At 39.1% G+C, this 14,989-nt stretch overlaps 1 long non-coding RNA gene across 2 annotated transcripts; it reads left to right on the top strand.

Moving 5' to 3' along the window:
- On the top strand, positions 7,869–14,859 carry LOC109840682. Of its 2 annotated transcripts, XR_002246988.1 has the most exons (6): positions 7,869–8,230; positions 8,380–8,589; positions 12,167–12,240; positions 12,778–12,945; positions 13,296–13,393; positions 14,534–14,859. It is a non-coding gene; the product is annotated as an uncharacterized LOC109840682 (long non-coding RNA). The 2 variants fall into 2 exon arrangements; XR_002246987.1 differs by lacking the exons at positions 12,167–12,240; positions 12,778–12,945 and having other exon boundaries at positions 7,880–8,230.

The raw sequence follows: 14,989 nt of genomic DNA, 5'->3' as shown, positions 1-14,989 counted from the left end.
GCACTGGGGTCAGAATCCAGACATGTGAAGCACCAGCAGAAATTTTTAGACCTTAGAAAATAGAACTATTCAGAATCTCTCAGAAATCTGCAAATACAATGTGTATTTCCACTGCACGTTGCTCACAATTAATAACTAGAAACGAACAAATTTTTAACTGTGAGGAATCTGCAACCTCTTTGTTCCCATCTACAAAAAAAGAAAAGAAAAAGAAAAAAAGTAACTTGCGCACCTATGATGTCCAGGTATCAAGCATTTTGCTTTCTCAATTGGGTGAAAAGTATCACAGAAAACGAGCAAGTCCAATACCTTCTATTTCTATAAAAATCAATAACCATAAATTTTCAGAAAGGAATATTTTGATAAAAATGTAGAGGACAAATGATATAAGAGTATTTTGCTCACCTGGAATTTGTCAGCAGCTTCTGGATCTCCAGGATTTTTATCTTGGTGCACAAACCTTGCCTATGAAATGGTGTTGCTAAGAAAGTAAGTGACCAAAGAAAAAGATGACAAAACAATTGATTGGTAAAATTACTTTCTTGTATTAACAAACTTAAATAACTTAAAGATGTTAAGATCAGATAAGAAATATAGATACAGCAGTACAATGGACAGCCCAATGTAAAGCTTCTAAAGTCAAAAAGGTAGCGGAAGCAAAAGAGTCCCTAGTGCCAGCAAATTGATGAATTATAAACTTGACTATCTACAAATTGAATAACACTAACACATAAACAAGAGTGATACAGGTAAGTATCAACAATACATATGGAACTTGCCACAGACATAATGACTAGCTAACGGTGTGCTAACGGCCTTAGCACCACTCATCCCGAATCTCTCAAGCACTCGCCTAATGTACTCGGCTTGAGATAGCCGCAGTGTGCCCAAGAGCTTGTCTCTAGTGATCTTCATTCCCAATATCTGCTTCGCTGCGCCTAGATCCTTCATGTCGAACTCACTCGACAGCTGCTTCTTCAGCTTCTTGATCTCTCTCATGTCTGAACTGGCTACTAGCATGTCGTCGACATATAAAATCAGGATGATGTAACTGTTGTCAAACTTCTTGACAAAGCAACAGTAATCAGCATTGCACCTGGAGTAACCGTTCCTGTGCATGAATCCATCAAACTTTTTGTACCATTGCCTTGGAGCTTGTTTCAGGCCGTACAAGCTCTTCTTCAATCTGCATACCATCTCCTCTTTTCCCTTCTGAGTAAACCCCTCTGGCTGCTGCATATATATCTCTTCCACTAGATCACCGTGAAGGAAAGCTGTCTTTACATCTAGCTGCTCGAGATGTAAATCTTCAGCTACAACAATACTCAGGACTGTTCTGATGGTAGTCAGTTTGACTACAGGAGAAAAGATCTCTGTGTAATCAATTCCTTCTTTCTGCTGAAATCCTTTAACCACCAATCTGGCCTTGTATCTCTTGGAACCATCATGTTCCTCCTTGATTCTGTACACCCATTTGTTGCTCAAGGCCTTTTTCCCCGTTGGTAGCTTCGCAAGTTCCTATGTCTTGTTGGTGTTTAAGGATTTTATTTCATCTTTCATGGCGAGCTCCCACTTGCTCGCATCATCCACTCGAAGTACCTCATCATAACTTTCTGGCTCTCCACCATCACTCAATAATAGGTAGTTGAGATGAGCTCTAGCTGTAGTGATGGATACTTTGGATTAGGCTTGGGGACTCTAGCTGACTGCCTCAACTCTCTGACGGGCGAAACAGGATCTCCATCTTCATCTGCACCCTCTGAAGTAGTCTCATCCATCAACTCTTCTTCTTCATCAGAACTAGCTTCGGGATTGCCTCCATCTGAGGCATCATCTGACTCGAAGTATGTGGGATCACTCTGCACCGAACTAGTGGACTGAACGGCATCACAGTCTTTGTAGAGGACTGTTTCATTAAAGACCACATCCCTGCTTCTGATTTTTTTCTTGTTCTGCTCATCCCAGAATTTGTAGCCAAACTCATCACCGCCATAGCCAACAAAGAAACATTTCAAAGACTTAGGATCAAGTTTGTTTCTTGCATGATCACTCAGATGAACGTATGAAACACATCCAAATACTCTCAGGTGAGAAAGATTTACTTGCTTTCCACTCCATACTTCTTCGGGTATTTTGTGCTCCCAAGGCACTGATGGTCCCTGGTTGATCAAGTAGGCAGCTGTGTTGACTGATTCTGCCCAGAATTGCTTTGAAAAACCTGCTTGTAACCGCATACTTCTGGCTCTCTCAGTCAATGTTCTGTTCATCCGTTCTGCTATGCCATTCTGTTGGGGTGTACCTGGCACTGTCCTTTCTAATCTAATGTCACTGTCATAACAAAACCTCTTGAACTCTGAGTCTTCATACTCGCCACCGTTGTCAGAACGAAGCTTCTTGATCTTCAAACCGGTCACGTTCTCTACCATAGCCTTCCATCTCTTGAAGACTTTAAACACTTCTGATTTGTGTTTCATGAAATAAACCCAAGTCTTCCTCGAGTGATCATCTATGAAGGTCACAAAATATAACCTTCCGCCGGTGGATGGTACTGATGCTGGACCCCACACATCTGTGTGAACTAACTCTAGCTTCTCTTCTTTAGGAGTTCTGCCAACCCTTTTGAAGCTTATTCTCTTTTGTTTCCCAAGAATGTAACTTTCACATAAGTCAATATCGGTCGATCTCAAACCTGGTAACTTTCCATTCGACTGCATAACCTTTAGGCCTTTGCTACTCATGTGACCTAGCCTCTGGTGCCATAAATTTGGGTCTTCCTTACTTTCAACCACTGTAATGAAACCACGTGCATCTATCGTCATGTAGAGGGACCCTGTCTTCGTACCACGGGCAACAACCATGGACCCCTTTGTAACCTTCTATGTATCACATGCGAAAGTTGATACATATCCCTCTTTTGCCAATTGTCCTATGGAAATCAGATTTTTTCCTCAAGCTGGGAACATGTCTCACATCACTCAGCTTCCATATAGACCCATTGAGCTTGATCTGCATTTTTCCTCAAGCTGGGAACATGTCTCACATCACTCAGCTTCCATATAGACCCATTGAGCTTGATCTGCACGACTCCTTTGCCAACACATCACTCAGCTTCCATATAGACCCATTGAGCTTGATCTGCACGACTCCTTTGCCAACAATATCACATGGTTGATCGTCACCAAGATAGACTTTTCCTAGGTTTCCTGAAACATAGTTCTCAAATAAATCTCTATTTGAGGTAACATGAAACGAAGCTCCTGAATCCAGCACCCACGATTCAGTCTTGCTCTCCAACGAACAGATTAGGGCATCATCTGATTCTCCTGAGGTCACGTTCGCTTCAATCTTGTTCTCCTTGTCCTTCTTAGGTTATCGACACTGATTCTCATAGTGGCCAAACTTGCCACAATTCCAGCAATCGATCTCCTTCTTGCTCTTGCGATTTCTGGACTTTGACCTCCCGTTCCTCGAGTTAGGTCTTCCTCGGCTATTCCCTCTATTTTTGTTTTTGTTTCTTCCTCTGCTCTCAAGATTCAACGCCGAACCTGAATTAGAAATCCCTTCCTCTTGTCTTCTAATCTCCTCAGTCATAATCATGTCCACCACCTCTGAAAACTTTAGTTTTGATTTGCCACATGATCCGCTAATCGAGATAACGGTACCCTTCCAACTGTTGGGTAATTGACCAAGTATCAAGAGGGCTTGGATTTTATCGTCAAACTGAATATTGACCGAGTTTAGTTGATCTGTGATCTCGTTAAACTCGTTCAGGTGTTCCTTGAATTTCTGGCTCTCAGACATCCTCAAATTAAACAGCTTTTTAATGAGATGTACCTTCTTGCTGCAGAGGGCTGCTCATACATACTGGACAACGCCGCCATGAGATCCGCCATCGTATTCTGATTCTTGATGTTGAACGCTACTGATTTAGACAAGGTCAACCTGATCGCTCCAAGGGCCTTTCGATCCAATAGCTTCCAATCCGCATCCTTCATATCCGTCGGCTTCTCTCCCAATGATAGGTATAAATCCTTCTGATAGAGGTAGTCTTCCATCTGCATCTTCCAGAACCCGAAGTTTGTTCCTTCAAACTTCTCAATCTTGGATGTTTTCTTCTTAGATCCTATGTCTCTGACCTTAAATCGCTCGCGCCGAACCTAGTCGCTCTGATACCACTTGTTGGGGATGCACAACCCCCCTGATGCGATTTGGAAATAGAGATTTAGAAGAGAAGAGAGAATTCAATCAATCACAAACACACAAGATTTACGTGGTTCGCTTCTCAATGTGAGAAACTACGTCCAAGGTCGCCGCAGGAGAAAATTTCACTATTTTCGTCTCTTTTACATCATGCCCTAATCAACCCTTTTATAGACATAAGGGTTTTACAAATAGAAAAGGAAACATGTCAAAAACTGTAACTGGGGTCAAAACCCGACTCGCGGTCGACCGCCGCACCACGCGCGGTCGACCGTGACGAATCCTTCTCCTAATCAGAGTCTTTGGAGTTTTGGCGGTCCTGCGCCCGCGGCGACCGCGACGAAGCCTCCTGCTGATGGTAGCTCTCTGAACTTTGCGCGGTCGACCGCCGTACCATGCGCGGTCGACGCGCGAAGCCTAGCCTCCTTCAGCAATGTGCTTGTCTGTGCCGGCGGTCGACTGCGACTCAGTCAAAAATGCGCCCTTCGTTGTTTTGCTTGAACTTCGTCGTCGTCGATCATGTTTCTCCTGTTCCACTTTGTTCCTCTTCATTCTGAAGTATAGGGCATGTCTGATAGTTAGGCTTCACATATTCTAACAGGTTCACCCTCTAATAATATAAAATTTGTTACCCCCTAAATTAGGGTGTAACCAAGGGAAGGGAACTTCCTTCCCTTCCCTTCCATTGTCTCACCTAGTTTTCCTTAACTTCCCTTCACCCCCTACAAATCCAAACAGACTCATAATCTAGAATTTCCAAACCGCCCTTAATTAATCCTTTATAATTCATTTTGCTTCCTCACCCCGTACTTTCTAAAGAGACCATCTCAGCCCGACCCGTTAAATGAACTTTTGTCCCATGACAAGGTAGGGCTAAACCTATCCGGCTCATTAAGGGCCTTACCGAGCACAGACAATTCATGGGCGCTTGCTAAGGGCCTGTTTGGTTCACAAAAAAAGACCGAAAGTGGGGAAAAAGAAGGTGAATTTTGATGTTTTCCTCCACTTTCAGAGGTTTGGTTCGTTAAAGCTATAACCGAAAGTGGGGGAGAAAATGAGTTGTCACCATATTATTGGTTGATGTGAGTAATTTTTGCTGTTTTCCTCCACTTTCCTTATTTAGGTTTTTTTCTTGTGTTTGGTTCATTCTTAAAAGTGGGGGAAAATAGATGAGATGAGATGAGTTGTTATTATATTATTGGATGATATGGCACATACTTAGGAAAATCAATTTTCTTGTTTTTTTGGAGGAAAGTGATGGAAAGAAATTTTAATGAGATGTGATGAGTTGTCACCATATTATTGGATGATGTGAGTAATCTTTAAAGATGATAGAAAATAAAGAAAAGTGGGGGAAAGTGAGTTAGATGAGTTGATTGATGTGACTCATTTCTTGTGTTTTGTTTATTTTTAAAAGTATGAAATGAGATGTGATGGGATGAGTTGTCAATTTCTTGTGTTTTGTTTATTTTTAAAAGTATGAAATGAGATGTGATGGGATGAGTTGTCATAATATTATAGGAGGAAAATGGAGAAAATGAAGGAAAGTGGGTTTTGAAAAGTGAGGGAAAGTGAAAAAGTGAGTTTTGGATTCAGGGGGAAACAAATCCTGGGCCTGTTTGGATTTGTAGGGGGTGAAGGGAAGTTAAGAGAAACTGAGAGAAGGGAAGGGAAGGGAAGGGAATGGAGTTCCCTTCCCCTTGATTACACCCCAATTTGGAGTAACAATTTTTATACTATTAGGCTGCGTTTGGCAAGAGGATAAATGGAGGGTTAAGTGGGTTTAACCCTCCATTAGCCTACCAAACAGAAAAAAAAGAGAAGGGGTAATAAACCCGCACGTGACACTGTTAACCCAGTTATCCCGTCAAAAGAAGGGACAACTATTCCGCGTGAGAAGGCGGAACAAGACTTGTTCCGCCTTCTCACGCGAGGGTAGGGGGCAGGATTTTTTTATTTGGGTCTCGTTAGGGGAATTAGGCAGCGAAATTTGAGCTACGAGTTCGAAGGAATCGAGGGTTGGAACTCACAGAACATGATGCAGACGGAGGCAACAGTTGCGATAGGGCTCTAAGCTCCGTCCATGGAGGTGGCGGCGGTCTTAAATACTCGACGCCCAATCAGCAACAGGCTCAGATCGGGACGATTACCAATCTCTTGGCCGGAGGAGTCGCCGGAGCTGTGAGCAAAACTTGCACTGCTCCGCTCGCTCGCCTCACCATCCTCTTTCAGGTATAAAGATTCGTTCTTGGTGGTTAACGCCTAGGTCTCAATCATAAGCCTGAAAATGCACTGCTCTCTACTTTGTATTAGATTTACAGGGAAAGATTCAGTTGTATTTTGGGGAAAGATACTGTTTTTAGTGTCATTTGGGTGATTAATTGCAATTGGTTACTGGATATTTCAGTCAAGACTCTTAAAGATAGATTAATGACCCTGATTACTCATCTTCTTCAGGTGCAAGGGATGCACGCCGATGCTGTGGCTCTAAGAAATGCTAGTATATGGCGCGAGGCTTCCCGAATTGCTTGTGAAGAAGGGTTTAGAGCTTTCTGGAGAGGAAACTTGGTTACGATTGCTCATCGATTGCCTTACTCTTCCATCAGCAATTTTATGCTTACGAACGCTACAAAAATGTAAGAATATTGAAAGTTTTTTTAGCCATATATCTACGGTGTTGAACTTCTTACTAATTTTCAGAACTGTGTTTATTTTATGAGTTTTGTAGTCCTAGGGTTTGAATTTGGGGGTTTTGGTGATGATTTTTCGATAATGAGGCAGCGGATCTTCGGAAAGGTGTAAGATGAGCTCGCTTTCCTTGTAATTTGGTTTATTTGAAGAATTTGTAGTTCTACGTTTGGATTTGTGGGGCTTTTTCGGTGCGTTTGAGGCTAGGGTTAGAGAATGAGGCAGCGGATCGTTAAATAGATGCAACTTGAGCTCCTCTTGGCTTTTTATTTGATTGAGGTGGTGAATGAGACAGTGTATTGTTAACTAGATTTAATCTGAGCTCTTTTTTGTTACAATTTGATTGTGTTGGTGAATGAGACAGTGGATTGTCACATATTTGAAGAATTACCATGAGGTATGAATGTCCAAAGTTTTTCTAATTTTTTTCATTTTTGATGAGATAATTATTTATAAATTTTCAATAGGGGCGAAAGTGGTATTTTTTTTAAAAAATAATAAGATTAATCTCCTTAACCCCTCTCCATTTGCCAAACACAAAAGACTTAACCCCTTGTCTTAACTATCGTATCCAAACGGATTTAGAATTTTTTTAACCCTTCACGATGGATTAACTAAGGGCTTGTTTGGATTGAGGGGAATGAGGGTGAAGGGAAGTTAGGGGAACCATTCACCTCCATTCACCTTGTTTGGGAACACTTAGGAGGTGAAGTTAATTCACCTCCATTCACCTTGGTTCACCCCCTAATAGTATAAAAATTGTTACCCCCAAATTGGGGTGTAACCAAGGAGAAGGGAATTCAATTCCCTTCCTTTCCCTTCACTTCCCTTCACTCAGTTTTCCTTAACTTCCCTTCACCCCCTACGAATCCAAACAGGCCATAAGTTAACCCTTCTCTTTAATCCCTTCTCCTTAACCCCTTGCCAAACGCAGCCTTAGGGGTGAACCAATAAAAACTAGAGTGAATTAACCAAACAAGATGAATGAAGATGAATGTTCCCCTAACTTCCCTTCAGCATCATTCCCCTCAATCCAAACCAGCCCTAAAAAGTACCACACGCTGCGAGCATGGGGAGACAAAATTACCGCCTAATCGTCTTACAAATCTCCATCCAAGAAAAAGGGAAGGGGAGGATGGGAACAAAAACCCTGGAAAAAGATGGGTAAAAAGAGGAGAAAAGCACAAAAAAAGGGATTAACGGTTTCAATGGAGCTGCTTCAAACGTCTGATCGAGTGTTAGAATTTGGATTAGAGCTCGGGATTCATCAGAATAATGCCCCCGCCGATTCCTGCTCTTTTTTTTTTGGAATAATTCGTTCTGGCGTTGAAATTGCATCAAGGTTTGTATTGAGAAATTATTTGATAATGAAATATGAATCTCCAATTAGATTTCGTGTTCCCTTTATTAATCTTTTACAAGTTCAATATTGGTTTCTTAGAGAAAATTGATCTTGGCAATTAAAGCTCTGCAAATATTCGGATTTTTTAGGGTTTGGAGATAGTCGCAGAAGCTGAAGGGGCTAAATTTAGGGCATTATGGGGTTGAGCAAGGTGGAATCTTGATTGGACATTGTAGAGATATATGTGAGTTATTCCTACAGGCAAAGACGAAATTGAGTCTTTGTAGGGTTCTCTAATCACAACTGATTGAAAAAAGGGCATTGTTTCAGAGAGCGCAGTTCTTCGCAGTGCATTTCAGGTATGATATATTTTCCTTTATTTGCTACCATGGGAATAAATGAGAGAAATTGTTTACATCTTGATTTGACTCTTACATAGATAATATTCGACGCGCTTATATTACTCAGACGAAAAGTTCATGATAGTTTGTCTAAATTAAGATTGATCTTACGAAAAATGCTTAGTGTTAATTGTTAAGAATGCTGGATGACAATAAATGTGAATAATTGGAAGAGAGGGGTTCTTACAACCATTCATGAGAAGTCCATAACCTTATTCAACTTCTTACTAGGTATATCGACTCTATTACAACACTGGTGTTAGTTGTATAAGCTTTGTCTAGTCTCACTAGATATCAGTGTTCTAAATAACAGATATCAAGGATATGTTGTATAAGCTTTGTCTAGTCCCTTCTGAATGACATATATTGAGAATATTTAGTAAATGCTGGTGTTCATACTGGAGACTGGAGAGTGCTTGCACATGTCATATATGTACAACTTGATGCATCAAAGGGTGGAGCTGTAAAGAAGGTAGTAGCTCTTTTATGTTAAACACTTAAAAACCATTTAAGGATATTTCCAGGCATATAGTACTAACATTAAACATATTTCATATAGAATCCAAGTTATGCCTTTTAGACATATTCTGAGCCAAACGTAACATAGCATTCGTGATGAAAGTGAGAAGAGAGATTTAAAAGAGGAGAGATTTAGGGAGAGAGAAACTTACCACCAACAAGCAGTCAAGGAAGAGAAGAGGCTTATTTGTGTGGCAATCCATGACAAAGACAATGATGCGGCAACACGGTCCATCTCGAGGTAAATGGTTGGGAACTGAAAGAGATGCAGAACTCTTGCAAAAGAATTTGGTCTCAACCAACTCCTTTTTTTTTTAATATATAATGCAGTGGCCGGATAATATCCAAACATGGTCCCTAAAACATGCTCTTTAAAACAAATAAAAGCACAAACTGCTGTTGCAACAGCAAACACTTTTTTGAAGTTGAAATGTGGCTAGATAATATCCGGAACATCTTGATATATCACCCAAAAAATTGCCAAAAACAGCATAGGATATTTGAATCATATTGTATTGCAGCAAACATTATAAAAGAACATATCGAGCCATGTCAGATGATATTTATAGTAGACTCTGATTAGATTTGGCTAGGACTTACATAAGCTCTTTCCTTCTTTGACTTTTACCTTTTCTCCTTTGAAGACTTGGCTAGATGTGCGGTTGATGTCATTGTGACAAGCAAGGGAAAAAGAGAGAAGGATTGTTTCGATGGTTGATAAGCGAGTGTTGTGTAAATTTATCCTTTCACATGGCAACAACATCTATCTTGATTATTAGTTTATATTCCAATTTGATTGAAAGTAATTTTTGCTTGGAGTTGTCGGCTAATGGGGAAAGTCTTGTAATCTTTCAGTTCGTGTTATCCATAATACTTCTTTAGTAGCTGATGGAGAGCAGGAACATACAAGGTCCAAATAAGGGAAAAAAAATATGCAAAACATATTTGTTAGGTGATTAGGGTAATCAAAGGCTTCAAATGTTTTCTGTGGGCGTATACTATCAAAACAGGGTTTTAGTCATCTCAGGTTCTCAATCAAAAATCACAACAGTCCAGACCCATATTCAACATCGTTCTACCTAATTAAACAAAGAAAGCTAAGATGTCACAGAACACTTTGCTTGGAACCTAAGAGAGTAGATACAGATAGTTATTAAAAAAAAACTCTTGAAAAGATTCCAATGTGCGAAATCAAACAAAAGTTATAGAAATAAAATCAAATCTATTTTGCTTAACTTCACCTCTAGAAATTTTTTTATGAACTTTTGTATGGCCTTAAATGAACTTGTAGTGCACCAAAATTGTCCTCCTATAGTTCTCTGTCCTTGCCAAAGAGGAAGGGCCATCAAAATTTCGTCAAGGGCCAAAGAATACATGAAGGTTGATGTGGGATTATGGCAAGAAAACCATGAATTCAATGTGATCGATCTTAATGTTTGATTTATATTTGTTGGAACCAGCATTGCATCTTCACAGGCAATGATGGAATTAGTGAAAATGCAAGCAAAGAAATAATTTTGTGATGAAAGGCTATTGCTGACTGGTGTGTTACCAGAGATTGCTTTCTGAATTAGGACAACAAACATTGGTATAGTTGGTTGCTGGATCGAGAGATGAGTTCACGAAGGGGATAGCTGCATCATCATTGTTCATGGTTGGTGATGAAACATTTGTTTCAAGAACAGTAAAGGAGATGCAGTCACAAAAAGAAATGCTCAATTTAGGACTGTTTTTCTATCTATGGTAGCCACTAAAATTTTTGTTGTAGGTAGTAATGCAACCTCTGTCCTAGGCAGTGATGTTAGCAAGGAAATATGCTGAATTGGACTTGGGGATTCAGAAGGTTTTGTGCTAGGTTACTTGGACACTTCATCCGGGCTCCTGTATCAGTGTCTCTAACACTTATTGTATTCATGTTTGACGCTCCTTGGATACTTCTTGAATAGATACATACATTTATTCATATGTGTACTCAATTATATAATACATGCTTTAGTTTAAAACATGACGTGTGTCTTACGTTTCACCTCAAATTTCTACAACTTGTTGAACTTTGTCAGATTCATTTCAGCCCATACCAGTTCATAACTATAATTTTAAAGAGTCGTTTGGATATCTAGTTTGAAAACGAGCGGTTTTTCAATTCATAATCTAGTGAATAAAAAAAGAATTTTTTTATAGGGATTTTAGTTCTCATTGCATGTGAATGTAAAAACAATATTGATCCCATATAAATTATTAATTTCAATGTGTATATAGATGCGTCACCTTCTACAAATTTGTCTTATCTCGTGTCCGCACCTACACCCGTATCCATGCAAAATAGGGTTTGACGATAGTGTAGAAGATAATGTTATAGGGCGTGGAAGCTGTGAATTTATCTGCTATTAGTGAAGGAGATGATTTCAATATTTCATACTGACAGTAAAATCTTGGTGGCAAAGTGGTTGAAATTTGCAGTGAGGATGACAATGGCAACACGTGTTATGAAAGCCAATGTAGTGGTAGTGGGATATTTTGTAGAACCTGTTTGATCTCTTTTAACAATGGTTGTACTAATGTTCTCAGTGATGATGTCATCAGTGAGAGTGAAGTGGCAGCACTGTCAAGTTACTTTTTAAGGTCATAAATGCTCTCGGATTTTAGTAATATACATCCGGGTGTAGTTTCTAACATAAAAGGAAGATTTTATTTAGGAGGATCTTCGTGATATAATAACCTCATAAAGGTCTACCAATTTTCATAAAACTGTAAATGGAGATCCATTTCTTTAGCACTTGAAATGAATGACACTTCTGTATCCTATCCTTGATCTCTCAATTTCTATTTCAACTAAAATGTGGGATGCTAAGCTTCTATTTACATCATATTGTAGAAGGCTTCAAAATACTTTTTGATTGATACTAGACTGTGTTCTTCGTTGGCATAACCTTTCGTAAAAATTGATTACTTTCCTGATTTTAAGACCTTTCTTTTAAATGATGTGGACCTTTCATCTGATCATGTTTGTTAACAGAATAGTGGAGGAGGGTGGCCCGATCATACTGATGTTCTCTGCATGTGCCTCTCACAGTCACGATATATGTTAATGTCAGTACAACAAATGCTTCCCTCATGCACTGACTGTTGATTGTTCTCCATCTGCATGTTTGTAAAGCTAAAGCTCAAACTCTATTCCCCATATAAAATACCATAATAGAGTTTTAATAGATTCACACATCAGCAGACACTGACAATATGTAAATATCATTTGCTGAATTTTCTGTTTTTATCAAACTCTTCAACATCCACCATCAGTGTTAGCGAAAAGCATCTTTGAGCTGCTCCCATGCCAAGTTGCTGGTCATTATTTAGTCTTTAACGGCATCTAACCTTCAGTAACATGTCTTCCTTAAGCTCTCAGTAACACATAAAGACAAATTACTTACATGCTCTCCCACTAAACAAAGCTGCCACCTTTCCTTCGGCTCTGCCTAAACCTTTTCTCAGTAATGACCAGCCACATTCTTACATCTCTCTCTAGATTACAATATACAAACCTTTCATGCTTTGTAATATGCAATCAAATCCAAGTATTGAAAAGCATTGTAGCTAATCTCATAATCCCATCACTCTTTTGTATGGAAGATGGTGTATTACAGTATGGCAGACACCATTTATCAACTTTTTGCCTTCTTTGGAGCTCTCCTTTTCAGCAAGCAATTCCTAATTAAAATAGCAAGCAAGTTGTATCCTTTCTCCCGTCTTGTAGAGAAAAGGGGGCTGAATCTGATCTAATGTGGAGATCTACTTGAGGTAACCAGCTGTTACTAAAAAGTTGTTTTCATTGTGGAACACTGTAGAATTTTGTTTGTTTATTCGGATTTAGTACCTGCATTCCTTTTTAAGTTCTTGTAGGAGGAACTAGACTTGCGATTATTGATATAGAACATATATGTAAAGTTAAATGAGCACAGCTTTTGTCTGCATGCCTGATTCAGATCTGTGTCTGTGTGTGTGTGTGTGTATATATATATATATATATATATATATATAATGATTATAATATATATATACATATATGTTTTACAAATTCTTCTCCTTTATTAATTGAAATGAGGTACATATGTGGAGACTCCTGGGAAATGAAACCTCTGTTTATGCAGGTTTTACCTTGGAACCATTTTCTATGTGCCACTTGCTGCATGGCAATTTGGGGGGGTAAGGTTACCAGCATTGGATTCGCATTGCTTAAACCATGGGGGTGATTTTTCTAATCTTTGCTTTAATGATTGTCCTGAACCTTTTGATTTCATAGTTTTCAAGCTCCATTATTTTGTATTGTCGTTAATTTTCTAAGACTGTTGATTAAGATGTAGGCACAAAAAGGTAGCAAAAAGAAAATTGAACCTGGGTATTTTTGTTCCTATTAATTCCCATTCACCATGGCTTCAAATTCTTCTTCTGTCATTTTACGACGGTTTCATAGTGTCACTGGTTTCTGTCCATTATGTTATGGTGTTAGTTAATAGTGATGGTTAATTAGTGCTGTGCACTAGTAAAGTTAAACCTTTTCATTTTATTTATAGATACTTTTATGGGATGGGGTTAACATGCAAATGAGGATTCTGAGAACTGGGCTGGAGTTGCAATATGCAAGGGGAGCCGTGTGTCATTCTTAACTATGTCGTTTCAATCCCTCAACACAACAAATGTCAAGAAGTATGATTGATTCATTATCACAAAACTTTTGTTATCTGTATTAAATTCACTCAAATCTTTGTTAGAGCGCCAGAGTACTCAGCATAAGCAATTTGTTAGCATCCTCACAAGCGATATATCAGATTTCAGGTTGTCAGGAAGCCATAAATACAAGGTTCAGCTACTGTTGGTACTTGTTTAGAGAACTTTGAGCGATACTCTTTTATTAAGAAAATTACACATTAAGTAATAGATTATAATATAGAATACTTTTCTGCAGCATTGCGCTCATGTGAACCCAGTGTAATTGTTAGGCTACGAAGTGACTATCCAATAAACTTGACTATTCGCAAATGACGAGGTCAAAATGATCAGGGTAAATTGCAAACAAGAAGCTGTTAGTTACGTAGTGTAGGGAGTTATCTTAAATAACATGTTGGGGTTAACAGCGGAATGATTTAGTTGATATAGTTCAAGTCTGTTTTCTGCAAGAGCCCATATTTATAGGAGCGTTATCTTGTATTTATGCTTCTGACTTAACCCACCAGCATTTGATTGGTATTAAATTTGGTATACGATCAGGCCTACAAGCAGCTTGTTGAGACAAAGTTTTCTTGTTGAAACAAAGTTTTTTAAGTACCAGATAACATTTTTACACTATGCCGGTACTTTGGGGATAATGCCATGTTCTTTTTCGCTACAGGAGAGGCATGTTACAGTATATGCATTTGTAGGCTGATTTCTAATGGGCATCTCGTTCACATGAAAAGGTCTCTTTGGATCTAGGGTTGCAGAGATGTGCTGAAACGAGCTTATATATATGGATTGCATATATGAATCTTGGTCTCTTTTTAAGTCTTAATTATTTTATCTGGTTTCTAGTGAAATCGGGCATTTGTTTTCTTACAAGGATGTAGATGCTGCGTACTATGCACTAATTATATATATGGATTGCATACTTTCTGTACGTTTCAGTGTGGAAATACACTTATTCAAATGCAGTAATTAGGGAACCATGGATTTTTGTTACCTGTCTCCAGTATTAATCCCTAAGCTTTGTTTTCTAGTTGATTCACATGAAGACACAAACACACAAGTGAATGTGTGCATGCATCTGTGTGTAGGCATGTTTATGGGTACAAGCAGGCACTGACACAGA

The sequence above is a fragment of the Asparagus officinalis genome, chromosome 5 (assembly GCF_001876935.1).
Source record: "Asparagus officinalis chromosome 5, Aspof.V1, whole genome shotgun sequence".
NCBI lineage: Eukaryota > Viridiplantae > Streptophyta > Magnoliopsida > Asparagales > Asparagaceae > Asparagus > Asparagus officinalis.
Note: the sequence above shows the minus strand (reverse complement) of the source record. Positions and strands in the feature narration are given on the sequence as shown.